Source organism: Rattus norvegicus, chromosome 7, assembly GCF_021556685.1.
Source record: "Rattus norvegicus strain SHRSP/BbbUtx chromosome 7, alternate assembly SHRSP_T2T, whole genome shotgun sequence".
Classification (NCBI taxonomy): domain Eukaryota; kingdom Metazoa; phylum Chordata; class Mammalia; order Rodentia; family Muridae; genus Rattus; species Rattus norvegicus.
In genome coordinates, this window is record NC_141540.1 from 74832028 (window position 1) to 74859661 (window position 27634).

At 41.7% G+C, this 27634-nt stretch overlaps 1 pseudogene across 1 annotated transcript; it reads left to right on the top strand.

Annotated features, from left to right (window-relative positions):
- Positions 1-1367: 1367 nt before the first annotated feature.
- Rps18l3 (ribosomal protein S18 like 3) lies at positions 1368-8557 on the top strand (annotated as a pseudogene). Its single transcript, XR_015625446.1, has 2 exons — positions 1368-1870; positions 8503-8557. The product of XR_015625446.1 is annotated as a ribosomal protein S18 like 3 (transcript).
- The last annotated feature ends 19077 nt before the right edge of the window (positions 8558-27634 follow it).

Below are 27634 nucleotides of genomic sequence, written 5' to 3' on the forward strand. Positions count from 1 at the left end.
ATTCACTGTTGGGCAGGGCATGTCTGACAGGCTAATACAGATTAGGAAGTATTAGGAGACTGTACCAGTTATTAACAAGCTGCCCTCATACCATAGACATTGACGAAAGAGCACGAAATGGGAACAGGAAGGCCCAGAGGCTCTCAGCAACAACTTAGTAGAGACATGAACAGGGCTAGAGATTACTCATTACACACCTGGAGGCACGAGCAGAGGAACTAAAGTTCCCAATTGATATATACTCAGGAGGTTTAAAGAAATTTGGATTACACATGAGGTGCTAGACAGTGAAATATGGATGAGTCATTCAAGCCCATCTCTTTGACCAGGAAACAATGCAAATACAAATGCTTTTAAATGCAAGTCGTCTTTCAGTCCTCTTTTGTTTCATAAATCAGTGAGCCTCAGGTGTGGAAATTAATATTCTATAGAGAAAACAGGAGACGGGCATGGAATTGGGGGGTGGGGGATATACTAAGTGTCTATAGAACAAAAATCCGAGGAGCACTGAATAATTTCAAGCCCAACAAATGATAAATAATAGAAATCACCCTCCATCTTTCTTACCAAAGACATTTCTAACAACTTTATTTTTGTATCATAATTATAATTTGATCATTTTTATTTTCTACATCTGTCTTTGTACTGGAGAATTTCATTTGTATAGACGATGACCATATCTACCTTCACATTCCTCCACTCCAGTTCTCCCTGTACTTCTTCAGCACATCCTCCTCCCAATTTCGTGTCTAATTAATATATTATATGTTGTATTAACATATTATATATTAATTATATATTGTTATTATATGTTGTATAATATGTTGTTGTATGGTATGTTATTATGTATTATATAATACACACACACACACACACACACACACACACACACACACTCGTGCTCATATACGTCCATGGGTAAACGGTCATCCACTAGAGCATATGTTGTATGACAGACAGACTTTTCCTGGGGAGATGCTACACACACATCTACTCAGTCCAGATATGACACCAAGGACAGACCAAAGTGCTAATGCCACCAAAGTCTAACTTAGTGAAGCAATGAGTTGTGTTGAGATTATATACAGGAATCCATGTAAGGGCAGCTTACAGGAACAGAAATGACTCAGAGACGCCTGTATCACCAAAGCCCACCCCAGCTCACAAAAGACGGGAGCCTAGAGCACACTGCACACCCTGGAGCCTAGAGCACACTGCACATCCTGGAGACAGCGCAACAAGTTAGAGGGTAGGTTTTCCAAATGACTTAGTTGGACTAAACCTCTTTTTCCTTAATTGCATATTTTATTTGTTTACATTTCAAGTGGGTTTTTTTTTTGTTTTATCACACTTTATTAGAAATCCATGCTCTTCCACAGGAGGTCTACACGCCGCCGCTTGTGCCGCCGCCATGTCCCTAGTGATCCCCGAGAAGTTTCAGCACATCCTGCGAGTACTCAACACCAACATCGATGGGCGGTGGAAAATAGCCTTCGCTATCACTGCCATTAAGGGTGTGGGGCGGAGATACGCTCATGTGGTTTTGAGGAAAGCAGACATTGACCTCACCAAGAGGGCTGGGGAGCTCACGGAGGACGAGGTGGAGCGTGTGATTACCATCATGCAGAACCCACGACAGTACAAGATCCCCGACTGGTTCTTGGACAGACAGAAGGATGTGAAGGATGGGAAGTACAGCCAGGTTCTGGCCAAGGGTCTAGACAACAAGCTGCATGAGGACCTGGAGCGGCTGAAGAAAATCCGAGCCCATAGGGGGCTGCGCCACTTTTGGGACCTTCGTGTCGGCGGTCAGCACTCCAAGACCACTGGCCGCAGGGGCCATACTGTGGGTGTGTCCAAGAAGAAATGAGTCTTGGGCACAGGTCTTCCTGGTTGCTGCCGCTGCAGAGAGCCCCTGGGCAGCACCCCACGAGCGAACTTGAGCCTCGGGACCACAGGTAAGACCAAATTTTCTGCTGCAAGAAAGCTGCCTGGTGAGCTTGGGACACACGGAAGCAGAATTTCTCTAGAACCGGGCACGTTCTGTGTTTACCGGAAGTCCCACAACCGCGGATCCCGGCCCGCAGCAGCTCTCTGCTCCCAGACCCGGTGAGAGAGAGACCCAACCGCCTGGTCAGGTGGGCACTCCTGAGGCTGCAGAGCGGAAGAGACCACCAACACTGCTCACCCCTGCCCACATCCCTGGCCCAAGAGGAAACTGTATAAGGCCTCTGGGCTCCCGTGGGAAAGGGCCCAGGAGCGGCAGGACCCCTGCCAGAGACACCGCCGGACCCTGAAGGAAACAGACCGGATAAACAGTTCTCTGCACCCAAATCCCGTGGGAGGGAGAGCTAAACCTTCAGAGAGGCAGACAGGCCTGGGAAACCAGAAGAGACTGCTCCCTGCACACACATCTCGGACGCCAGAGGAAAAAGCCAAAGACCATCTGGAACCCTGGTGCACTGAAGCTCCCGGAAGGGGCGGCACAGGTCTTCCTGGTTGCTGCCGCTGCAGAGAGCCCCTGGACAGCACCCCACGAGCAAACCTGAGCCTCGGGACCACAGGTAAGACCAAATTTTCTGCTGCAAGAAAGCTGCCTGGTGAACTCAAGACACAGGCCCACAGGAACAGCTGAAGACCTGTAGAGAGGAAAAACTACACGCCCGAAAGCAGAACACTCTGTCCCCATAACTGACTGAAAGAGAGGAAAACAGGTCTACAGCACTCCTGACACACAGGCTTATAGGACAGTCTAGCCACTGTCAGAAATAGCAGAACAAAGTAACACTAGAGATAATCTGATGGCGAGAGGCAAGCGCAGGAACCCAAGCAACAGAAACCAAGACTACATGCCATCATCGGAGCCCAATTCTCCCACCAAAACAAACATGGAATATCCAAACACACCAGAAAAGCAAGATCTAGTTTCAAAATCATATTTGATCATGATGCTGGAGGACTTCAGGAAAGACCTGAACACACTTAGGGAAGCACAGGAAAACATTAATAAACAAGTAAAAGCCTACAGAGAGGAATCGCAAAAATCCCTGAAAGAATTCCAGGAAAACACAATCAAACAGTTGAAGGAATTAAAAATGGAAATAGAAGCAATCAAGAAAGAACACATGGAAACAACCCTGGATATAGAAAACCAAAAGAAGAGACAAGGAGCTGTAGATACAAGCTTCACCAACAGAATACAAGAGATGGAAGAGAGAATCTCAGGAGCAGAAGATTCCATAGAAATCATTGACTCAACTGTCAAAGATAATGTAAAGCGGAAAAAGCTACTGGTCCAAAACATACAGGAAATCCAGGATTCAATGAGAAGATCAAACCTAAGGATAATAGGTATAGAAGAGAGTGAAGACTCCCAGCTCAAAGGACCAGTAAATATCTTCAACAAAATCATAGAAGAAAACTTCCCTAACCTAAAAAAAGAGATACCCATAGACATACAGGAAGCCTACAGAACTCCAAATAGATTGGACCAGAAAAGAAACACCTCCCGTCACATAATTGTCAAAACACCAAACGCACAAAATAAAGAAAGAATATTAAAAGCAGTAAGGGAAAAAGGTCAAGTAACATATAAAGGGAGACCTATCAGAATCACACCAGACTTCTCGCCAGAAACTATGAAGGCCAGAAGATCCTGGACTGATGTTATACAGACCCTAAGAGAACACAAATACCAGCCCAGATTACTGTATCCAGCAAAACTCTCAATTAACATTGATGGAGAAACCAAGATATTCCATGACAAAACCAAATTTACACAATATCTTTCTACAAATCCAGCACTACAAAGGATAATAAATGGTAAAGCCCAACATAAGGAGGCAAGCTATACCCTAGAAGAAGCAAGAAACTAATCGTCTTGGCAACAAAACAAAGAGAATGAAAGCACACAAACATAACCTCACATCAAATATGAATATAACGGGAAGTAATAATCACTATTCCTTAATATCTCTCAATATCAATGGCCTCAACTCCCCAATAAAAAGACATAGATTAACAAACTGGATACGCAACGAGGACCCTGCATTCTGCTGCCTACAGGAAACACACCTCAGAGACAAAGACAGACACTACCTCAGAGTGAAAGGCTGGAAAACAACTTTCCAAGCAAATGGTCAGAAGAAGCAAGCTGGAGTAGCCATTCTAATATCAAATAAAATCAATTTCCAACTAAAAGTCATCAAAAAAGATAAGGAAGGACACTTCATATTCATCAAAGGAAAAATCAACCAAGATGAACTCTCAATCCTAAATATCTATGCCCCAAATACAAGGGCACCTACATACGTAAAAGAAACCTTACTAAAGCTCAAAACACACATTGCACCTCACACAATAATAGTGGGAGATTTCAACACCCCACTCTCATCAATGGACAGATCATGGAAACAGAAATTAAACAGTGATGTAGACAGACTAAGAGAAGTCATGAGCCAAATGGACTTAACGGATATTTATAGAACATTCTATCCTAAAGCAAAAGGATATACCTTCTTCTCAGCTCCTCATGGTACTTTCTCCAAAATTGACCATATAATTGGTCAAAAAACGGGCCTCAACAGGTACATAAAGATAGAAATAATCCCATGCGTGCTATCGGACCACCACGGCCTAAAACTGGTCTTCAATAACAATAAGGGAAGAATGCCCACATATACATGGAAATTGAACAATGCTCTACTCAATGATAACCTGGTCAAGGAAGAAATAAAGAAAGAAATTAAAAACTTTTTAGAATTTAATGAAAATGAAGATACAACATACTCAAACTTATGGGACACAATGAAAGCTGTGCTAAGAGGAAAACTCATAGCGCTGAGTGCCTGCAGAAAGAAACAGGAAAGAGCATATGTCAGCAGCTTGACAGCACACCTAAAAGCTCTAGAACAAAAAGAAGCAAATACACCCAGGAGGAGTAGAAGGCAGGAAATAATCAAACTCAGAGCTGAAATCAACCAAGTAGAAACAAAAAGGACCATAGAAAGAATCAACAGAACCAAAAGTTGGTTCTTTGAGAAAATCAACAAGATAGATAAACCCTTAGCCAGACTAACGAGAGGACACAGAGAGTGTGTCCAAATTAACAAAATCAGAAATGAAAAGGGAGACATAACTACAGATTCAGAGGAAATTCAAAAAATCATCAGATCTTACTATAAAAACCTATATTCAACAAAATTTGAAAATCTTCAGGAAATGGACAATTTCCTAGACAGATACCAGGTATCGAAGTTAAATCAGGAACAGATAAACCAGTTAAACAACCCCATAACTCCTAAGGAAATAGAAGCAGTCATTAAAGGTCTCCCAACCAAAAAGAGCCCAGGTCCAGACGGGTTTAGTGCAGAATTCTATCAAACCTTCATAGAAGACCTCATACCAATATTATCCAAACTATTCCACAAAATTGAAACAGATGGAGCCCTACCGAATTCCTTCTACGAAGCCACAATTACTCTTATACCTAAACCACACAAAGACACAACAAAGAAAGAGAACTTCAGACCAATTTCCCTTATGAATATCGACGCAAAAATACTCAATAAAATTCTGGCAAACCGAATTCAAGAGCACATCAAAACAATCATCCACCATGATCAAGTAGGCTTCATCCCAGGCATGCAGGGATGGTTTAATATACGGAAAACCATCAACGTGATCCATTATATAAACAAACTGAAAGAACAGAACCACATGATCATTTCATTAGATGCTGAGAAAGCATTTGACAAAATTCAACACCCCTTCATGATAAAAGTCCTGGAAAGAATAGGAATTCAAGGCCCATACCTAAACATAGTAAAAGCCATATACAGCAAACCAGTTGCTAACATTAAACTAAATGGAGAGAAACTTGAAGCAATCCCACTAAAATCAGGGACTAGACAAGGCTGCCCACTCTCTCCCTACTTATTCAATATAGTTCTTGAAGTTCTAGCCAGAGCAATCAGACAACAAAAGGAGATCAAAGGGATACAGATCGGAAAAGAAGAGGTCAAAATATCACTATTTGCAGATGACATGATAGTATATTTAAGTGATCCCAAAAGTTCCACCAGAGAACTACTAAAGCTGATAAACAACTTCAGCAAAGTGGCTGGGTATAAAATTAACTCAAATAAATCAGTTGCCTTCCTCTATACAAAAGAGAAACAAGCCGAGAAAGAAATTAGGGAAACGACACCCTTCATAATAGACCCAAATAATATAAAGTACCTCGGTGTGACTTTAACCAAGCAAGTAAAAGATCTGTACAATAAGAACTTCAAGACACTGAGGAAAGAAATTGAAGAAGACCTCAGAAGATGGAAAGATCTCCCATGCTCATGGATTGGCAGGATTAATATGGTAAAAATGGCCATTTTACCAAAAGCAATCTACAGATTCAATGCAATCCCCATCAAAATACCAATCCAATTCTTCAAAGAGTTAGACAGAACAATTTGCAAATTCATCTGGAATAACAAAAAACCCAGGATAGCTAAAGCTATCCTCAACAATAAAAGGACTTCAGGGGGAATCACTATCCCTGAACTCAAGCAGTATTACAGAGCAATAGTGATAAAAACTGCATGGTATTGGTACAGAGACAGACAGATAGACCAATGGAATAGAATTGAAGACCCAGAAATGAACCCACACACCTATGGTCACTTGATTTTTGACAAAGGAGCCAAAACCATCCAATGGAAAAAAGATAGCATTTTCAGCAAATGGTGCTGGTTCAACTGGAGGGCAACATGTAGAAGAATGCAGATCGATCCATCCTTATCACCCTGTACAAAGCTTAAGTCCAAGTGGATCAAGGACCTCCACATCAAACCAGACACACTCAAACTAATAGAAGAAAAACTAGGGAAGGATCTGGAACACATGGGCACTGGAAAAAATTTCCTGAACAAAACACCAATGGCTTATGCTCTAAGATCAAGAATCGACAAATGGGATCTCATAAAACTGCAAAGCTTCTGTAAGGCAAAGGACACTGTGGTTAGGACAAAACGGCAACCAACAGATTGGGAAAAGATCTTTACCAATCCTACAACAGATAGAGGCCTTATTTCCAAAATATACAAAGAACTCAAGAAGTTAGACCGCAGGGAAACAAATAACCCTATTAAAAAATGGGGTTCAGAGCTAAACAAAGAATTCACAGCTGAGGAATGCCGAATGGCTGAGAAACACCTAAAGAAATGTTCAACATCTTTAGTCATAAGGGAAATGCAAATCAAAACAACCCTGAGATTTCACCTCACACCAGTGCGATTGGCTAAGATCAAAAACTCAGGTGACAGCAGATGCTGGCGAGGATGTGGAGAAAGAGGAACACTCCTCCATTGTTGGTGGGATTGCAGACTGGTAAAACCATTCTGGAAATCAGTCTGGAGGTTCCTCAGAAAATTGGACATTGAACTGCCTGAGGATCCAGCTATACCTCTCTTGGGCATATACCCAAAAGATGCCTCAACATATAAAAGAGACACGTGCTCCACTATGTTCATCGCAGCCTTATTTATAATAGCCAGAAAATGGAAAGAACCCAGATGCCCTTCAACAGAGGAATGGATACAGAAAATGTGGTACATCTACACAATGGAATATTACTCAGCTATCAAAAACAACGAGTTTATGAAATTCGTAGGCAAATGGTTGGAACTGGAAAATATCATCCTGAGTGAGCTAACCCAATCACAGAAAGACATACATGGTATGCACTCATTGATAAGTGGCTATTAGCCCAAATGCTTGAATTACCCTAGATCCCTAGAACAAACGAAACTCAAGACGGATGATCAAAATGTGAATGCTTCACTCCTTCTTTAAATGAGGAAAAAGAATACCCTTGGCAGGGAAGGGAGAGGCAAAGATTAAAACAGAGACTGAAGGAACACCCATTCAGAGCCTGCCCCACAGGTGGCCCATACATATACAGCCACCCAATTAGACAAGATGGATGAAGCAAAGAAGTGCAGACCGACAGGAGCCGGATGTAGATCGCTCCTGAGAGACACAGCCAGAATACAGCAAATATAGAGGCGAATGCCAGCAGCAAACCACTGAACTGAGAATAGGTCCCCTATTGAAGGAATCAGAGAAAGAACTGGAAGAGCTTGAAGGGGCTCGAGACCCCAAAAGTACAACAATGCCAAGCAACCAGAGCTTCCAGGGACTAAGCCACTACCTAAAGACTATACATGGACTGACCCTGGACTCTGACCCCATAGGTAGCAATGAATATCCTAGTAAGAGCACCAGTGGAAGGGGAAGCCCTGGGTCCTGCTAAGACTGAACCCCCAGTGAACTAGTCTATGGGGGGAGGGCGGCAATGGGGGGAGGGTTGGGAGGGGAACACCCATAAGGAAGGGGAGGGGGGAGGGGGATGTTTGCCCGGAAACCGGGAAAGGGAATAACACTCGAAATGTATATAAGAAATACTCAAGTTAATAAAAAAAAAAAAAAAAAAAAAAAAGAAATGAGTCTTTGAGCCTTTGCTGTTAATAAATAGTTTATATACAAAAAAAAAAAAAAGAAAGAGAGAAAGAAATCCACATATGCTTACATAATGTATATAATTGATTTATGGGCTTTTTGGGTTTTTTATTTATCTTTCAAATGTTATCCCATTTCCCGGTTTCCCCTCAGCAAACCCACTATCCTATTCCCCTTCCCTGCTTCTATAAGGGTGCTCCCCCACCCACCCACCTACTCATGCCTCGCCACCCTAGCATTCCTCTACATGGGGCATCAAGCCTTCACAGGACCAAGGGCCTCCCCTCCCATTAAAGCCAGATAAAGCCCCTTCAGCTCCTTCAGTTCTTCCCCTAACTCCTCCATTGGGGTCCTTGTGATCATTCCAAAGGTTGACTTCAAGCATCTGCATCTGTATAAGTCGGGATCTGGCAGAGCCTCTCAGGAGACAGCTGTATCAGGCTCCTGTCAACATCAGCAATAGTGACCGGGTTTGGTGCCTGCATATGGGATGGATCCCCAGATGGGCATTCTCTGGAGGGCCTTTCCTTCAGTTTCTGCTCCACTCCTTGCCCCTGTATTTTCTTTAGACAGGAGCAATTCTGGATTAAAATTTTGGAGAGGTGTAGGTGGCCCCATCCCTCAACCAGGGGGTCATGCCTAACCTCTGGATATGATCTCAGCAAGCTCTCCCTCCCCTTTATGGGGTATTTCAGCTAATGTCATCCTCATGGGGTCCTGGGAGACTCCTGCTTTCCTGGCATCTGGAACTAAACCTCTTCAAAACAGCTTCTCTAGTCCCAAAATCTTCTTTGCCTATCTGAGTATGACTCTCAGCAGCTTTTATTGTTTATTCTTGGGAGGAAGGGGCTAATGAATCTGATCAGTTTCAGGGACTTCCTAAAGCTATTTTGAGTTGTTTATTTTCTGACTTAAGAATCTTTTCTGCAGGATTAAATGTTTCAATCTGGGAAGAAACTACTACCCAACAGCACGGGAAGCATACCAATGACCACATGCCAAAGAAGAATGATTTTCCCTCCCCAAAAAGCTATCACCTGGCAACAGCTCCTCCAGAAGAGAAGGGGCTAGAGAGTACCTCCACAACATATGCTAGAATTTTGGCTTGCTTGAACTTGTGCAGGTAATCACAACTTCTATGAATTCAGAAGTAAAACAGCTAGGACACCTCCAGAAGACAAGATTTCACAGCATCCTCTTTATACTCCACTTCTTAATCTTTCCCTAACATGGATCTAACATGTGGGCTTCTTTGTAGCTTTGAAGTTTTGCTTTTAGTGACTTTTAAATTCCATTGTTTGCTTTCTCACCTGAAAAAGATGAAGAATTATAAATCAACAAGAGTTGAGTATTATAGGTTATAATGTTTCATTTTGATTGTCAACTTGATTGCATTAGGAAACATCTACGGCATTAGAGAGGCATACTTCTAGGTACATCTCTGAGCATTTTTCTAGAGAGCATTAACTGTGTCAAGGTTGGGACAGAACCACCCTGAATTCCCTTAGGCTTGGGTCCTAGCCTAAACAAAAAGAGAAAATGGAGAAAGATAACTGAGGACTAGTCTTCATCCCTTCTGTTTCCTGAACAGTCAAGATATGAGCAAGCATCTTCATGCTCTTGATGCCATACAGGAATCTACTTCCACAATCCTGCCTTCCCCATAAGGTAGACTGTACCCTCAAATTCTAAGTCTGACATTGTTTCTTTTCAAGTATCAAGTCACAGTAGGAAGAAAAGAAACTAACAGATAGATAAATCTAAAATCACCTCCTATTTCTCTATTTAAATGAACAACCAAATAGTCTAACCTGTCTACCTGCCTTACCACAGCCAAAAAAAACCAGAAGACTCTGACATCATAACCCTGAAAGGCTGTCATTAAAGTAGTAATATGTTCAGAGTAGTGACAAGCAGGGTCTTGCCAAAAGGCAGTGTGGCCAATAGTTGCTGTGTAAACAGATCCACAACCTCATGGCTATATCAAGGCCATGCCTCTAAGTAATGAAACCCATGTGCATGGTCAAAGCATCCTTATAACCAGGTTACAATACTGGTTATAAGAATGCCCCTGCTCCCAACAACATAATATTAGCTGTGTACTGTTTGCCTCAACTGACTCTTCTGTAAAATAGGAACACAGAAGTACTAAGCTCTTGGTGTTGTCAAGAAAATAAGTAAATAATGCACAGAGAAGATTTAACTCAATGTTTGGCATGTGGTAACTGTATTCCTGCCCATACATATTCACACAGAAAGACACACAGACACAGATGCAAAGAAAAGAGGAGATGGAGGGAGATGGGGAGAAAAAGAGAAAATTTTTAAACTCCTATTAACAACACATTTTAATTATCTGGAGTCCCCACCCACCTTCTGGTTTCTTACAGTTTATCTAAAGTACAAAGGTATATGCGTCAGTGTGTGTGTTGAGACAGGGTCTCATTATAAAGCCCTGGCTTTTCTGGAACTGGCTATGTAGACCAGGATGCCCTTGACCCACAAAGATCCTCCCGTCTCTGCCTCCCAAGTAGTGGGATTAAAAGCATGCTCCATCATGGTAAATGAAAATATATATATATATATATATGAATGATTGGGAGCTGGCTTCTCCATAATGACTCAGCACCTTAATGAAAACAAAGTCCTAACCAGAAACAAAGCACAGAAGTATGTTGGACCAAAAGGTAAGTGGGCTGTGATAGAAAAGAAAGAAGGCAAAAAGAGGATAGGACATAAGGTAGTATTTATCTGCTTTTTTCGAGGCAGATAATGTCCTTGACTGTACAGAACTGTGTCAGAGTCTAGGTCATATAAAAAGGAAGCTAAAAAGAATTGGGACTCAGCCTCTCTCATTTCTCAGTTCTGCTCAGTTCCTGCACAGTGCTGGGTCTTAAACAGAGTAATTAGGTGGAAAATCCTCTTTTCTGACTAATTAATTTCCTCCTACTGCCTTACCCACATCGGCATCCCCTTCTCCTCTAGCCCATAAACATCTGCCTAAATAACCAATGTGTGCACTTTTCAAAAGACAGTAACATGGATACTCGAGCAATATTCTGAGAGACATGGTTTGGTGGGAAGGTGAAGACCTTTCAATGGACCATTTCAAATCACTACCGTGTGTGTGTGTGTGTGTGTGTGTGTGTGTGTGTGTGTGTGTGTGTGTGTGTGTGTGCAAGAGAGAGAGGGAGAGGAGAAAGAGAGCTTGGTCATTATATATAAGAGTGGGTTGGTTGGTTTTATTCTCATTTTGTCCTTCAGAAGACTAAGCATCATCCCTTCATTTATAAGTTTAGAATACCTATCAGATGCCAGGCACTGTTAGGCCCCAGAGATCCAAAAAGAAAGTTTTTGGAAAAGAATATTTTGACAACCTGTATACTGGCAAGCTAACACAAAAGGAAAAAGATAGAGAAAGACAGACAGACAGAAAGGCAGAGAGAAAAAGAAAGACAGAAAGAAAAAATGAGGAGGAAGAAGAGCAGCAACTTTGATTTGGGCATTTGTCAAATTCCATAATTCTTGCTATGGCCAATATCAAGCCACCTACAGCATGCTGACCAGCTAGCAGCATTCCTAAACACGTACCACCAGTTCTCACCAGATGAAATGCTACAGCTCCTATACAAACACACCTCACAGTGTGGCAAGGGAAACAGGTATACCTGTAAACTCCAGAAGCAAGAGCAGCGTGCTACAGACCAGAAGCATGGGAGGCAAAGGCAGCTTTCCTAGTGCCAAAGAGAAACTGGAAAGTTTGGCCACTAAAACTGCAAGTTTAATTTTCACAAAGTCCCTGGACAGAAGGCTATCTGAGTGTCCTCGGATATTACTTTCTCTCACCATCTAGCCCTTAGTGGCCTTTTCAGTCCCTAATACAGTTGTACCTTATAGCTCCTACATAAAGATTCTGAAAGACAGGAGACCAAGATGAATGGCTTGTCCTTATTGCTAGTGGCTGATTAGTGGTTCTGGGATTTTACAAAAGGAAACCTTGTCATTACTAAGTACAGCCTGAAGACTCATTTTATCATTTTGACTTCTGTTTTAATTAACTGTGCATATGGCTGTTCCCTCATTAGGGTCAGGCAGTCCAGCTGGGATGAATCTTCCTGGCATCTGGACTGAGTTAGCAAGTGCCTCTGGGATTTGGGACTGTGACAAGAAGTCACACAGGAAACATTCAGGGAAGGTTACAAACTCAGGTGCCAAAAGCAAACAGACTAAAGAACAGACAGCTACAGAAAAATGTCCCAAGGTAACCGACCATTCATACCCAATCCCGAGTATGGGCTGAATGAGGTCTGCGTGAGCCTGCAGAGGGTCTGAAGGCTCTAAAGTGCATGCAGGCTTTAGACTAGGCCATTTCCCAAATAAGAACTCCACAACCAACCACTGAACTCAACAGCAAAAAATACCAGTGACACAAAAACCATCACGGTGAAAAGACGCAAGTCACCCTGACAACCACTTTTGTTTTCCCTCCTTCCTCACGTTTTAATATAAATTCCAAAAGGCACTCATTAGAAAACAAGATAGGCCACATGTCATGCTGCCTTCCAAAAGAGACTTTCCTTTCCACAAGAGTGTATGCCATGTACTTACTTAAAATTAAAAACTGAAACCATGTCTGCCAGTGCTCAAAAGAAAACCAGCTCGTCCAGTTATTTTTGTTGTGAAAAATCCACAATTAATAGTGTAGAGCCAAACAGCTGAAACAATAAATTTTCACATGGCTGCCTAAAGCGCCTGGAATGGGCACACACCTCTAAACATAAAAGAGGAGGGAGAAAGAAAGGGGTGGAGGAAGGAAGGAAGGAAGGAAGGGAGGGAGGGAGGGAGGGAGGGAGGGAAGGAGGGAGGAAGGAAGGAAGGAAGGAAGGAAGGAAGGAAGGAAGGAAGGAAAAGGGAAGGGACGGAAAGGGAAGGGAAGGAAAAAAAGGAAAGAAAGGGAAGGAAGGGAAGGAAAGAAGGAAGAAGGAAGGAAAACAGGAGTTGATTTTTTTTTAATAAGCTATGGAAATCAGTAGGAAGTTTCCTCAAAAGTCTGCTGTAATAGCCAGGCATGATGGTGTGCACCTTTAATCCCCACACTCAGAAAGCAGAGAAAGGCAGACTCTGAGCCTAAGGCCAGCCTGGTCTGCAGATCCAGTTCCAGTACAGCCAGAGCTACATAGAGAAACCCTGTCTCAAAAACACAAACAAACAACAAACAAAAAACTCTGCAAATGGAACTAACTACACAATTTCTGGGGATGCGTACAGGACTCTAAGCTCACACACCACAGAGACACTCACACATCCATGTATACTGCTGCAGTATTCACAGTAGCAAAGATGTGGAGCCAGCCAACAAGTCCACCAACAGATTAGTAAGTAAAGAAAACACAGCACGTCGGCATAAGGGGATGCTATGCAGACATGAGACAGGGCTACGAAGTATGTATCATGTCGTACAAAGTCAAGGAAGAAGAGAAGCAGCCAGCCGGTGGCAGAGTCCACTGGGAGAACAATGGGCAGGAGGACAAAGCAAAGTTTATGCACAGGAGGACATCACGGTGAAACTATTTGCTTTGCAAAACAATCTAAAACGTGAGAAAATAAGTAAATAAAAAAGAAAGTGGCAACTGTGGGAGATATTAAACTAAAATTGGCCTGAAGGTGATTCCGTAACTTGTACCCATAATGACCTTCACTTTAACTTAATAAGTAAACTGTCTGAAAGCTTAAGTCAGGAGTATGGTTGTGACAGTAACTGAGTTTTTGCAGTCATGAGCGGCTAAGGGATCAGACCAAGTTCAAATAAGGAAAGGACAACACTGTATCCCAAGCCAGTTAAGCCTTCCCCACAAGCTCACTTGGGCTTGCTCTCATTTCCTCAGAGCTGCCTGTCAGCCGTACAAGCAGGCGTGCATTCCTGTCCTGGGAGATGCCCAATTCACAAACATTTCTCTGCTCAATTCAATTCTGCTAAATATAATTTGTCAAAAGTCTTTATTTTAATACAAGTGGTTTACTTGTTAATTAGTTTGATGGTAGCAAGTCTTTCCCAGTGCATAAACTTGAAATGTATACAATTTTTGTTTGCCAATTATATATCCATAAAGATGAAAGAAGAAACCAAAAAATGGACAAAACTGCACAACATAAACTAAAAATGGAGACACAAGGAAAGACTTTAAAAATAACTAGTGAAACTAGTAACCCAAAATATCACTTATGAAGACTAGCTGTTACCAAGTTTTCTTTGATTCTTTTATTGAGATGAGGAACTCTTCACCAGTGACTACCCCCTTCTCTCCTCTCTTTTTCAATAAAAATCTTTGCCTGGATTCTCTTAAATCCAAACCATCTACAACATAAATATGTCATCAGATTGTCCCAGGGCTCCTGAAGACATATTCTTAGTGGCAGAAGCTCAGTGGTAACTAATATATCACTTACCATACATTTTAACACATTTTGTCTATCACTAGTCTGGAGATCCCTTTAACATCTGAAATTTCCCTAAAATCATTACCATTTTCCCTACTAAGCAACAGTATTAGCAGTATATATTGAACCATATTTATTGTTTACAGCATGGCTATTTTGAAACATTATTGAGGTTGTTTAGACAACAAACATATAGAATTTTCAATCATGAAAATAAAAATAAAACTCAAAAGCATATAATTGAGAGATTTTATGCCAAAAATCTGAAGAAAGTTGTAATTAAGTCCTAGAATTCAGCTTAAATTTTTCTAGTGAGAAAATAGAAAATTTGATAAGTTTTACAAGTCTCATTCATTAAGATATAAACAAAGGTTTTTTAATATTTATTTATTTACTATGTATATATCATACAGCTTTCTGCCTACGTGTATACCTGCAGGCCAGAAGAGGGCACCAGATCTCATTACAGATGGTCGTGAGCCACCATGTGGCTGCTGGGAATTGAACTCAGGACCTCTGAAAGAGCAGTCAGAGCTCTTCACTCCTGAACCATCCCTCTTCCGCTCTAAAAATATTAAAGAAAAATATTGGAGAGACTGATATAAAGAATATTAAATAATAATAATTAACATTTCAAAACATTTCTAAAGATGCAAACAGGTTCTTTGTGTAAGCATTTCCATATTACCATATGGTATGTTACCATAATCTTATGAATTCTATGAATGCCCTCCAGATATGTGGGGTTTTAGGGACTGGAACCTGATGAGGAGATAGAGTTCAGTCTTGGTGCACACCTGAGTAGGCAAATGCCTTTGCTAAAAGGGTTGTTGCTGTTATGGGCCGATTTGTCCTAACTGAGACATTCTCGGCAGAGGGGGAAGGGAGGAAGAGGGAGGTTTCCAAGAATTAGGAAGTAAAGGAAATTTACAAAGCTCAGGGAGCACTTCAAAGTTGCAAGATTCCCAAGGCCCCTCCCCCAAGACTGTAAGGTGCTGGGAAGAGGAGACTTTCCAAAGCCAGCCAAGCTGCCTGCAAGTTCCAGTGGTTTGTCACTCACGCTGGAGGAGCCTTTCGGTGATGTGACTACTTTTTTTTTTTTTGGTTCTTTTTTTTCGGAGCTGGGGACCGAACCCAGGGCCTTGTGCTTCCTAGGCAAGCGCTCTACCACTGAGCTAAATCCCCAACCCCGATGTGACTACTTTTGACTCACCCACACTCCTTTAAGTCACCCACAACTCACTGTGTCATCGAGCTAGACTTGACTGGAACTGCTTCCTTTGTCTCTTGTGCACTAAGGTATATGCTCGTCTTGCCCAGGAAAAGACACACAACACTGACTGGGCAATGCTAATTGGACTAGGGGCAATTGCTTGACCACAATTAAAACCTTAAAATATAGTCAGAAAAGGAAAAACAGTCCTTTTTTTCTTCACCTATTTCAAGGTTTATGGCTAAGTACTTCATTAAAAAAAAACAAACAAAGACAGATGTACAAAAGTATACCATGATCTAACAGTATGATTACAGATGCACAGCACTTTAGGGACAGTATCCAAGGTTGTTCTTTGGCCTTCACACATATACACACATGTGTACAGGCACATATACATGTGCACCCATATGGACACACAATACATTATATGTATGTCTTAGTCAGGGTTTGTATTATATCATGAGGACAAAAAGGTTTATTCAGCTTACACTTCTACATTGCTAATCACCACCAAAGGAAGTCGGGGCTGGAACTCTGACAGGTCAGGAAGCAGGAGCTGATGCTGAGGCCATGTAGAGATCTTACTTACCGACTTGTGTCCCCTGCTCAGCTTGCTTATAGAATCCAAGACAACCAGCCCAGGGATGGCCCCACCCACGATGGGCCCTCTCACCCTGATCACAAATTGAGAAAATGCCTTGCAGCTGGATCTCATGGAAGCATTTCCTCAAAGAAGGCTCCTTTCTCTGTGATAACTCCAGCCTGTGCCAAATTGACAAACCAGCCAGTACAATGTAATAGTGTGTGTGTGTGTGTGTGTGTGTGTGTGTGTGTGTGTGTGTGGGTGTGTGTGTGTAAGAGAGAGAGAGAGAGAGAGATTTTATCCATGAACAGTGCTTTTTATGTCTGCTAGATAGGTTGGTTTCAGGGATAAATTTAGCCAAAATACATCTTCTTAGGGTACTAGACAAACTAAAACAAGTTGAATTCTACCTATTTTTACCAGGAAGTATGGAAATGTATTTCTGATCTTAGAGAAATGTTAAGAGTAAACATGTATTGCCAGTCATTGCCTCTGTGGGAGAAAGAAAGAGGAAACAATACTACACAGTGCTTGAACGGCTACATTCAAGCCTTCTGCTTCCAGGGCAGAGCTACCAGGGGATGAGAAGATACCAATAGGTCAGCTCTCAGCCGACAAAGACATTTCATAGTAAAGTTCACCTGAATATTAAAACTAACCCAAAACCACTTGGTTGCTGATTTTGTAGAATTAATGGAAGAGAAAGATAAAATTGACAGATGTGTTTTCAGGGGAAAGACAGGCTGGGTTTCAATTTGCCAGCTGAAGAACCTGAGCAAGCTTCTGTACCTTTGTTTCCTCATCTGTAACATGAGGTTGTCACAGACTCGTCTTGAGTTTTGAACAAAATGACCTGTGAAGATTACTGAGCACAGTGCCTAGAATAGAGTAGACCCACAGGGAATGGCAGTTATCCTGCATCCATTACTCCAGCCACCATATGACAACAGCGTGCTCAAGAGTCATCTGGGGAAGTTTCAAAGGAGAAGAATCAAAAATCAAAATATATTCACAGAAGCAGTCCATACTACCATTGTGATATGAGGATATTCTGTTTAAACCTGTGGCTCTAAAGAACTAAAATCCCAAAGGCGTAGCTAATAATGAAGCAGCCATATTATCACAGTGAAGGTCTAGCACCCTGCAGAAAAATACTTCTAAATTCTATTTTTAAAATACAGTCAGATGTACTCTGGTATCAGCATGCAGATGGATAGAAGCTGAAGAATAAGGAGTTCAAGGGCAACCTGGGACACATGACAAGTTCAAGGCCATGGAGATTACAAGAGACCCTAACTCAAAAATAAGAAATATGGAAAGAAAAACATAGAAATAGAGGGAGGCAAGAAAGTAAAGGAAGAAGAAAGTATGGAAGGGAGGAAGAGAGGGAAAAAGGGAGGGAGGGAAAAGGGGTAGGGAGGAAAAGGAAGGAGAGAGAGAACAGACCAAATGAAATAACTAAAAGGGATTTTTAAATTTTGGTTTTTATTATTTTGGCACTCAGTATCAATACTGCTGGTGTCAGCTGCTTGTGTAAATTGTCCCTAATTTCCCCATTATGAACACCTGTAGCAGAATATCAGCACCCCACCTAGTCTTCATCCACAGCTATCTGCATCCCTGTCTTTTGTAGAAGCCAAAGGCATGACTACTCTATGTGACAGAACAGAACTGCTAAGAGGAACTGCTAGGAGGAAATACTCTTGGGAGTAGCTTTCAGCTAGACTAGAAGTTCATAGGTCCCTCCCTCTCCAACTGCTCCTCAGAGACAAGTATTTTGCCCATCTTCTCAAATATACCTTTATCAGCTGCCTTGTTTTCTCAGTATTACCCATTCCCTAATGTTCCCAAGGACTCTCAAATAAACCAGCTGTCTTAAACCTGTGTCTCAAACTCTGTCCCTATCAGGACCTAGATATTTGTTGAAACCTTTTCCTTCGGAGCAATCTGGCTTGTTCAAGAGGGCTGTTAAAGCTCTCACCCAGCCCTCTGTGCTGAGTTTTCCTCTTCTTGCCTATAGATTTTCCAAGACATCTTCTCTGAGCCAAGGCCTTAAAAGTCTCCAGTGGTTTCCTGATGAAAACACCAGTTGACCCTGCCAGGGGCAGCTCCACTTATCATGGAAACTGCACTGTCTTGGGAAGCAGCAATGGATCTCTGTGGCTGCCTTTCATCTTGGCTCTCTAGTACAAAGTGGCTAGGTCACCCTTGCTAAGGTATCGGTTTTCCCATGGTAAACTCCACCAGGCAATTAGATTCTTGCTCTCTCCACAAAAATCAGCAGGAGAACATGAGCTTTATTTTTAACTATGCAGGAAGGCATTGCTATGGTAACATAACTAACTCCAAGAACAATTTGATTGATGTTGTGAGATAGGAGGATTAGTGTGCCTGACAGTAGGGGGAGATTTCATACGACTTTGGACCAAGTATATAGATTTTGGTCATTAAACAATAACAGCATGTAATAGTTATTACCATATGCAATGGGAACCATGAGCCCCAAAGCAAGATGACAAACTAATGAACTGACCTCCAGGGAAATGAGCTGCTCTCACGATTTAAGAGATAGGTGTGTGATAAATATAGATGAAAGAATATCATTTCAGACAGAGTTTTCAGAGACGTCATCCACCAGGCAAGAGATGGCAACCATGCAGCTACTGCTCACTCTGAGAACATTTAATTGTCACCTTGCTTCAGTTAGTATTGTCCTCAAATTGCCCAAATCCCAGACTCTCTATTCTTGATCCCTGGAAGATAAGAGAAAATCCAAGCAGGGAAAGAAGGGATGAGGTATGATTCAAGGCAGATCCCATCTGGCAACAAAGGTATTTGGAAAGCCCTCTAGCTGGGCAGGGAGAATGTTCTAAAGGATGTTCTGCTCCTGTCCTAGTAATTACCTAAGGAATCTGTAGGTCAAAGCTATTTGCATGACCCTACTAAGGCACTGATGCCTTACCCATGTTCACTCAGGAAAGTACAGCAGAGTATTCTAACGTCCAAGATCTCAAGAAAGTTCGAATGCAGAAGGACATAGCTTCTCCTACCAGATTCATGCACCTAAATAGAGGCCATCCTTTATGACATTGGCTCACAACAAGAATCTGTGGGGGACCATAAACAATGCTACTTCTAAAAGTACTTTTTGCTTCAGAAAAAAACTGTCTAGTTTTTAAATATTATTTTGTTGACATAGAATGAGTTTGTTATTTTAAACAAATTTGAAAACTCTTAACGTTTTTTCTTTTATTTACAATACAACAAGCAAAATAGGTGACTTGCTTAAAAAAGAAGCTCTTTAAGATTCTGGTAATTTATCAGAGTATTTAGAGATCTGCATTGTTACTTTCTCTGCTGCTATGACAAAATCATAGCCAAGAGATGATAAAAAAAAAATCTCAAGGGAAGAGGGATTGGCTCACAGTTTGAGAAGGTTCAGTCCATCGTGGTGTAGAAGGCACAGAAGAGGTGATAGAAGCAGGCATCTGAGTCTTCACATCTCCAAAGATCAGGAAGCAGATGCTCCTGCTAGACACAGACCCACTGCAAACATTCAATTCCAGCCTGATAGCCCAGAATCGGCCAGCAAGTCCCCATACACAAAAGGGTCGACAACCTCTGCACATAGCACCACCATCTAGAGCAGCGTTTCTCAACCCCTTTGAAAGGTAGAAGGACTCTTCACGGAGGTCACCTAAGACCATCGGAAAACATGGATATTGACATTAGGATTCATAACAGTAGCAAAGTTATAATTACGAAGTAGTAACAGAAGAAATTTTATTGTTGGGGGTCAACCACATAAGGAACAGTATTAAAGGGCCACAGCATTAGGAAAGTTGAGAACCACTATGCCTAGAAAATGAGTGTTCAAACATGTAAGCCTATAAGCACCACTTAACATTCAAACAGTGTCCTAAGACTGAAATGTTGACATTACAATACATTCAGAGTGGCAACTAAGATAAACACATGACAAAGCTCCCTGAGAAAGGACTCAGAAGCCCGAGCTCTGCAGGGCTTAGCACATCACCAAAACTAGGTTAAGGGGGACTTGCACTCTCTCCTGCCTATCTCGAGTAATGCCAGGAAGTTCTGGGACCCTTTAGGAGAAGTCTCCAATTTACTCAGCACCATGATCAACTGGATCAAAACCAGGAGAGCAGTAGCAGAGGACAACTTCAAGTAGGACTAAACTGATACTTCTATTTCTAAATGCCAGTATTAGCGTGCAGTGAAGCTACAAAATTCTTGCGTGGGGTCAAAAGTAAAGATAATGTGGTGGTTTAAATGAGAATGGCCTGCATAGGTTTGAATGCTTTGCCATTAGGAAGTGTCATTAATTGAGACGGATTAGGAGGTACGGCCTTGCTGAAGGAAATGTCACTGATGATGTGCTGTGCAGTTTCAAAAGCCCAAGTCAGGCCGGGTACCACCCTCTCCTGCTTCCTCCAGATCTGGATGTAGAACTCTCAGCTCATTCTCCAGCACTACGTCTGCCTATATGGTACCATGATTCCCACCATGAGAGAACGGATAATCTCCAAAACCATAAGCAAGTTCCAATTAAATGTTTTCTTTTATAAGAGTTGCCATGGTCATCATGTCTCTTCACAGTAGTAGGATAATGACGAAAACAAACACGCAAACTGTAGTGCTCATTCCCAAAGGGGACCAGCTACTCAGCCAGAACAACAGCATCAGACCTGCAAAGTAGATGACTCAGGGCCCAAAGAGACAGAGTCCCTGTGACATTGCAGTCTCATCCCCGAGCCACTGTGAAGAGGAGGAAGTAAAATAAAGCACTTCAGGAAGCTGCTGCGTGCTGTGGGAAAAGCCTTTATTTACAGTTTCTTTCTACAACAGTTGAATTCACTGCTCAGGACCATATGAGATCAGCATCATTTATGTACTTGTATCATAGTTTTAACAGTTTTACTTCAATTCTCTCTCTTTTTCTCTCTTAAAAGATTTTCTTTAGGGCTGGAGAGGTAGCACAGTGATTAGGAAGATTGGCAATTCCCACAGTAGGCTGGGCCTTTCCTCATCAATCGTAAATCAAAAAAAAAAAAAAAAATGCCCCTACAGACTTGCATGCTGGCCAATCTGATTGAGGCATTTCTTTTTCCAACTGAGGTTCCATCTTCCCAGATGACGATAGTTTTTGTCAAGTTGTCAAAAATCTAACCAGCACACATGGGTTTCAGAGATTAAACTCAGTGGTCTGGCTTGTACAGCAGGGGCCTTTACCCACTGAACCATCCTGCCAGCCCCTGAAGGCTTATCAGACCGCAGCACTTGAGCCTTCTTTACCAAGCAGTCTGCACAGCATGGTATTAACAAGTTACAGTGGAGACCCACTGCACCCCAATTTCCTGTCCTCTCTCACATGTCCTTTGTGGTGCAGGCTCCTCCCGTATCCCTGCTCTTCATGAGTCCATGACTAGTGACGAGGAGTGGGAATAATCACATACAGCATTATACCTGGATTTCATCTAAGACAAGTACAGACTGAGGATGCACATCTATGTGAGGATGCCTGTGGAAGCTAGAGTTCAACCTGTTGTTTTTCAGAGCTGTCTGTCTTATTTTCCTTTTGTTTCTCTGGCTTTGTTTGCTTGCCTACTTGCTTGATGCAGGATCTCTCACTGGTCTGAAACTCACCAAGTGCGTTAGCTACCCGGCAAGCAGGCCTCCCCAAGGCCTGCTTTGTCACCATGCCTGCTTTTTTTTTTTTTTTTTAATGTAGACTCTGAGCAGAAATTCAGGTTCCCGGGCTTGCACATTGAACACTTCACAAGCTGAGTTCTCTTCATCCCCTATAATCAAATAGCCCATGAGAGATAATGTGCTGGTATCATGCTGAAGCCCAATAACCGCCAAATTATATTAGGTAGAACTTAAAGTATCCTTACCTGAGCACTGACTATGTACCAGGCACATAGTTACTTTCAGTGAATTATCTCATTCAATTCACCATACATGGCTGATTTTGTTAACTCTCTTTTCCACGTGAGGAGACTGAAGTCCCAAGGGTTTAAATATACTTCCTTATGGAGTCACAGCTTGTAAATGGAAGCTCATGTCTGTCTGACTCCAAAGCATAAGTTCTTTCTATTCTTTACGAAGATCATATTTCACAGAAATGTTACAGTCCCGCTGCTTGCATATAACTTGGAATTATTAAATTTTTTTTTCATTTTGGTATAAACCTTTCAGATTCTATTTGTCACCTCAGGCAGAAAACTGCCACATAGAACTGATGCATTGTCCCAGAAAATCAAAAAGCAAAATCAATTTATCTGCTTTTATATTTCGTGGGTGTCTCTCTTCCTCTTAAAATTGTCTGAAGTGGTGGGAGCCTCTCAAATGGCATTTTGTAAGCTACCTTGCTTGATCACCCAGCTGCTAACTTTGGCCTCTCTCTTCTTTCTCCTTTGTTTTAATTTTCATTTTGGTTTGAGGAAAATAGTAAAACAGCTTGGCTATTAAACCATATATTGTATCCAAAGTGCAAGTAACAATGGAAATTTTATAGTTTGCTTGGAAGGGAGCAGGGGATGAAGGAAAACAGGGGAACCGTTTCTGCATGTGCCTGAGTAGTACTCCCACCAGCAGGCTCCATTTTAACAGGGCATTCCACCACTCTAGAGCTGAAGAACAGAAAGCAATACAGAAGGGGGAAAGATCAACTCTGAATAGAGGACCACTATGCTCTTGGACCCTTTGCCATGGAGATAACAGTGATTTCACCACAGACCTTTCCAGTGTCCAATTCCTTGATGCCTAATGACCTCCAGCCATCTACCTACTACCACTCTCCTTGAGGCCCTATTTCTAACAAATGTCCTGGTTAGTTTTGTTGTCAACTCTAATATATGGTCCCCAGTGGTGCTCTCAGAAATAAGCATCTTTCACAAGCCATCAGTACAGGCCACTCTATGTGCAGCTGCCTTACCTTTTTCTGTTGTCAGGTCACCTGACCAGGACAGTCATGTGGACCATAGGCTTTTTTAGGAACTCCAAGCTCTACAGTCTCCAGAGCTATGATACCCCAACTTATTACTTGCTGTCTAACCAGGATCCACTTTCAAGGTAGTATCAGTTAGTCATGCTGTATAACGAATCAAGAACCACATGTTTAAGTAAAACACAATTATTATAGGTCGCGTGTCTACAGGTAAGCCTGACTCCCTCACTTTGTCAGCTTGTCTAGGCCAGGTTAACAGGCCTCCATTGAATTTATATATGCACACACAGCCGAGTGCCTGATCAACTGAGAGCTGACTGGCCAAAGGCGTTCTACTCTCATCACTCGCAGGTAAACTGGGGCTTGATCAGAGGGCAGAAGCAAGAGTCCAAGAAACAGGCATGGGTTCATGAAGCCTAGACCTAACAGTAATGCAGCCATGTGCGTCATATTCTACTCAGAACAAAGCAAAATGTAAGGCCTGATTCAGAGGATAGAGAAATAAACTTGGTGAAGCTACTCTGGGAGTTGCTGCAAAATCAAACTGCAAACGTGTTTGGAAACAAGGAGAGAGATGAAATGCTGGGAACATTTTTAGGATCAATCTACTGCAGAACAATTCCCTTGTATTTTTTTTTCTTTTTTCTTTTTTCCGGAGCTGGGGACCGAATCCAGGACCTTGCGCTTGCTAGGCAAGCGCTCTACCACTGAGCCAAATCCCCAACCCCAATTCCCTGGTATTTGTCTTTATAATTAACTCTCAATCACATGAGTCCCACTTAGAACTCTCTCCATTAAGATGTGAAGATATCCATACATAAGAGAAGCCTTTATAAAAAGCCTTCACTCACACTAAATTTGTTTTGTTTTGTTTCCTCTTCTTGTCCCCATGCTGCCAAGGCAGCTAAACTCACACATCACATTTGTTAGATTCTTTTTTTTTTTTTTTGCCAGCTTTTGCTTTTATTTTCCAAGAGAAACCTAAGGACATTCATAAACATTTTACTTTTATAAATTGTGATTCATGCTATAATTTCTTGGGTGACAATTCAAAGTTTAAATTCAAGAAAAAGGATTGGCGAAAGAGAATCAAAACACACCCACAAAGCAATGAATCTGAGGTGGAGAGACAGGGAGAACAGTGTAGAAGATGGAATGGAAATTTAAGTTCAAATATCTCTGTAGTTACTCATGCAAATGAGTAATTGTTTTGCTGAACAATCAAACTGCCAGTTTGAATTAAAAATGTGAGGCACATTTGTTAGATTCTTAACTCCTAACCATATATACATCCCTGCCAATTTTCACCTTGTTATTTTACAGGTTTTCTTCATTCACCTTGAATCCCTTGGAGTTCTTGGTCAAACAGCCTGAGAAAACGATTCAAGCTGTTTCCTGTCAGAAAGTCCAGGAAACATAGGTCCAATCAAAACTCAAAGTTCTTAGTCAAGCCAGCACTTCCCTTCCCACATAGAAGAACACTTAGCTCTGCTTCACTTCAAGAGGGAAGTTAGACTTGTCCCCATGTTCTTTGCAGTTTGTGGCAGGAAAATTATGACTGGTGTTAAAAAGGGCTCTCCTTGTGCAGCATGGATGTGTGGTACCAAGTTAATCCTGCATCCCTCTGTGGTTATAACCCTGAAATAATTCAGAAAGCAAAAGGAAAGGGGGAATCAAACAGCCTGACAGTTGGAAGAATAAATCAAAAGGAGGATCCAGGGAAAGGAAAAATGAAAAGAAATTAGCCAGTGGCAAAATTTATGTTGGTGGGGTGGGTGGAACATGAAGGAATATGAGAGGGAGGAAAGGAAGTGAAACAAATCCCTGATGTGTTGCCAGCTCTTTGCACTGCAAAAGCTATTGCCTATTTGGCAGATCTCTTTTAAAAGACTCTCTTCATTCCAGGCCCAGCAGGGAGAGGTTTAAAGGGTGAGGCTGACTGATCAGCTTGGGAAAGTAGGCAATAGTTGAAGGCTTCCAGGGAGCCATTTCCACCTCCCTTCAAAGGACTCAGTTACAATTCTATCACCACAAAGATGCATCTTAAGACCCACACCACACATCGTTGAAAGGCCTCTTCCCAGAGCTCTGCTTCAAGCCTCCTACAAACCAAAGCTATTAGAATGCATCTTACTGGTTGCTCTGGTAGACGAATACATTAGCTGATTTGAGAACCATGTTGGCTCCTGCTTCTGAACCTTCTCCATGTGAAAATCACAGTTCTCCCATACTATGTAAGGATTTCTTTCATTAAAGATTTCTGACTAGGAAACGTGTATGCTCTTATATGTAGGCTAAACAGTTTTGAAACAAGACATAAAAATAAGAGAAAAATAAAAGCAAAATCCTGAAGTGTTCATATGTGTCGGAGGCAGAAGACAATGGGTGATGGGGAAAAAATAATTGTTTTCAAATCTATGAGATAACGAGGGTCTCAGAATTGCCAAGTAGTGTATAAGACGTGAGGGAAGAGTTGGAGGTTGTATTCTGAGAGACTTCCAGAATAAGTTGAATTAATGGCTTAAAATAACAAAAAGTTGTTCTCTTATGTCCTAGAATCAAGACATCAAAATCAAGAGTTTGTCAGGTCCATGGGCACTCTGAGACCTTAGATAGGGCTTGTGCTTACCTCTTCTAGCTTCTAGTTGTTGTCAACAATCCTTAGTGCTGATTGGCTTATGACAGGGAAACTGTCTCTGGCTTGATCTTTATGTGGCCTTCTTTCATGGATGTCTGTGTCTTTGTGTCAAACTCCCCTTACTGTGAGTGCATACCTTACATTGAACTGAGAACCCACTCTAATTCAGTATTGTCTTGTAATAAGTTGATCAAATCAACAAAGACCAAATATCCCAGATTCTGCATAAATGTGAATTTTTTGATAGACAGTATGTAACTTAGTACAGGAGTCAACATCTGTCCACCAGCCTTTATGGTTGGGATAGGAGAATGAAGAGGGGAAAGCAAAAAAGGAAGGAGAGGAAGATGTTTTTAAAGATAGTAGTAAAAGATTAAGTTCTGAACCAAAACTTAACAATCCACACCGGGCACTTTCGGAAAATAAGAAAAACTAAAATAAGTCACACTGTCTAAGGTAGCATCCACTGGGCCTGTGGACCACTATCTGTGAGAAATGTTCATATATTCATGAGCTAAGAGAGAAAAATGTCTCCAATACTTGAGCAAACACCAGGAACAACTATGATGTACACATGAACACTTCCTACATGTTCAGCTTATACCTGACATGACAAAAAAGTGAACGAACCATACAAAAATCTAGTGGGTAGTAAGGTAATAACTGAAAATTTTTAGTTAAAATGTATTTGATAATAATAGTACTGTGGGTTAAATAAGAAGGGAAAGGGGGCCTAAATATTGCCACTTTGGGATAGAGATGTTTGTTGTCACTGATAAGCCTATCTGTGATGACAAGTTCATAATGACACGTATAAGAAAAGCAATCCAGACTTGGGGAATAGGTGGCAAGGCTGTGAACAGAAGCCATCTTGCCATGTTCCAGAACTGCAGTCAAACTACTATGGACAAAGTGGCATGGTGAGACAGGTGGCAGAAACTAGATTAAGAGCCACCAAGCTTTGAACCCAGAAAGCTACAATAACAACTGATCTGACAAGATATTCCTTTTGATACAACAGTGGTATGAATACTAATGGAGGTAACCAACCATTTTCTGACAGGCTCGAAGGCCCACTCCGAGATTAGTCAATGAGGAGGAAAAGAAGAAGAAGAATTAAAAAAAGAAGAGGAGGAGAGGACTTGAAGTTAGTAGGAGGAAAGTGAGAGGATTCAGGAGGTGTTGGAGCAGAGGAGGTGAATATGGTCAAAATACATTGAGTGAAATTCTCAAATAATTGTTTTTTTTTAAAATAACTTCAGATTTGACTCT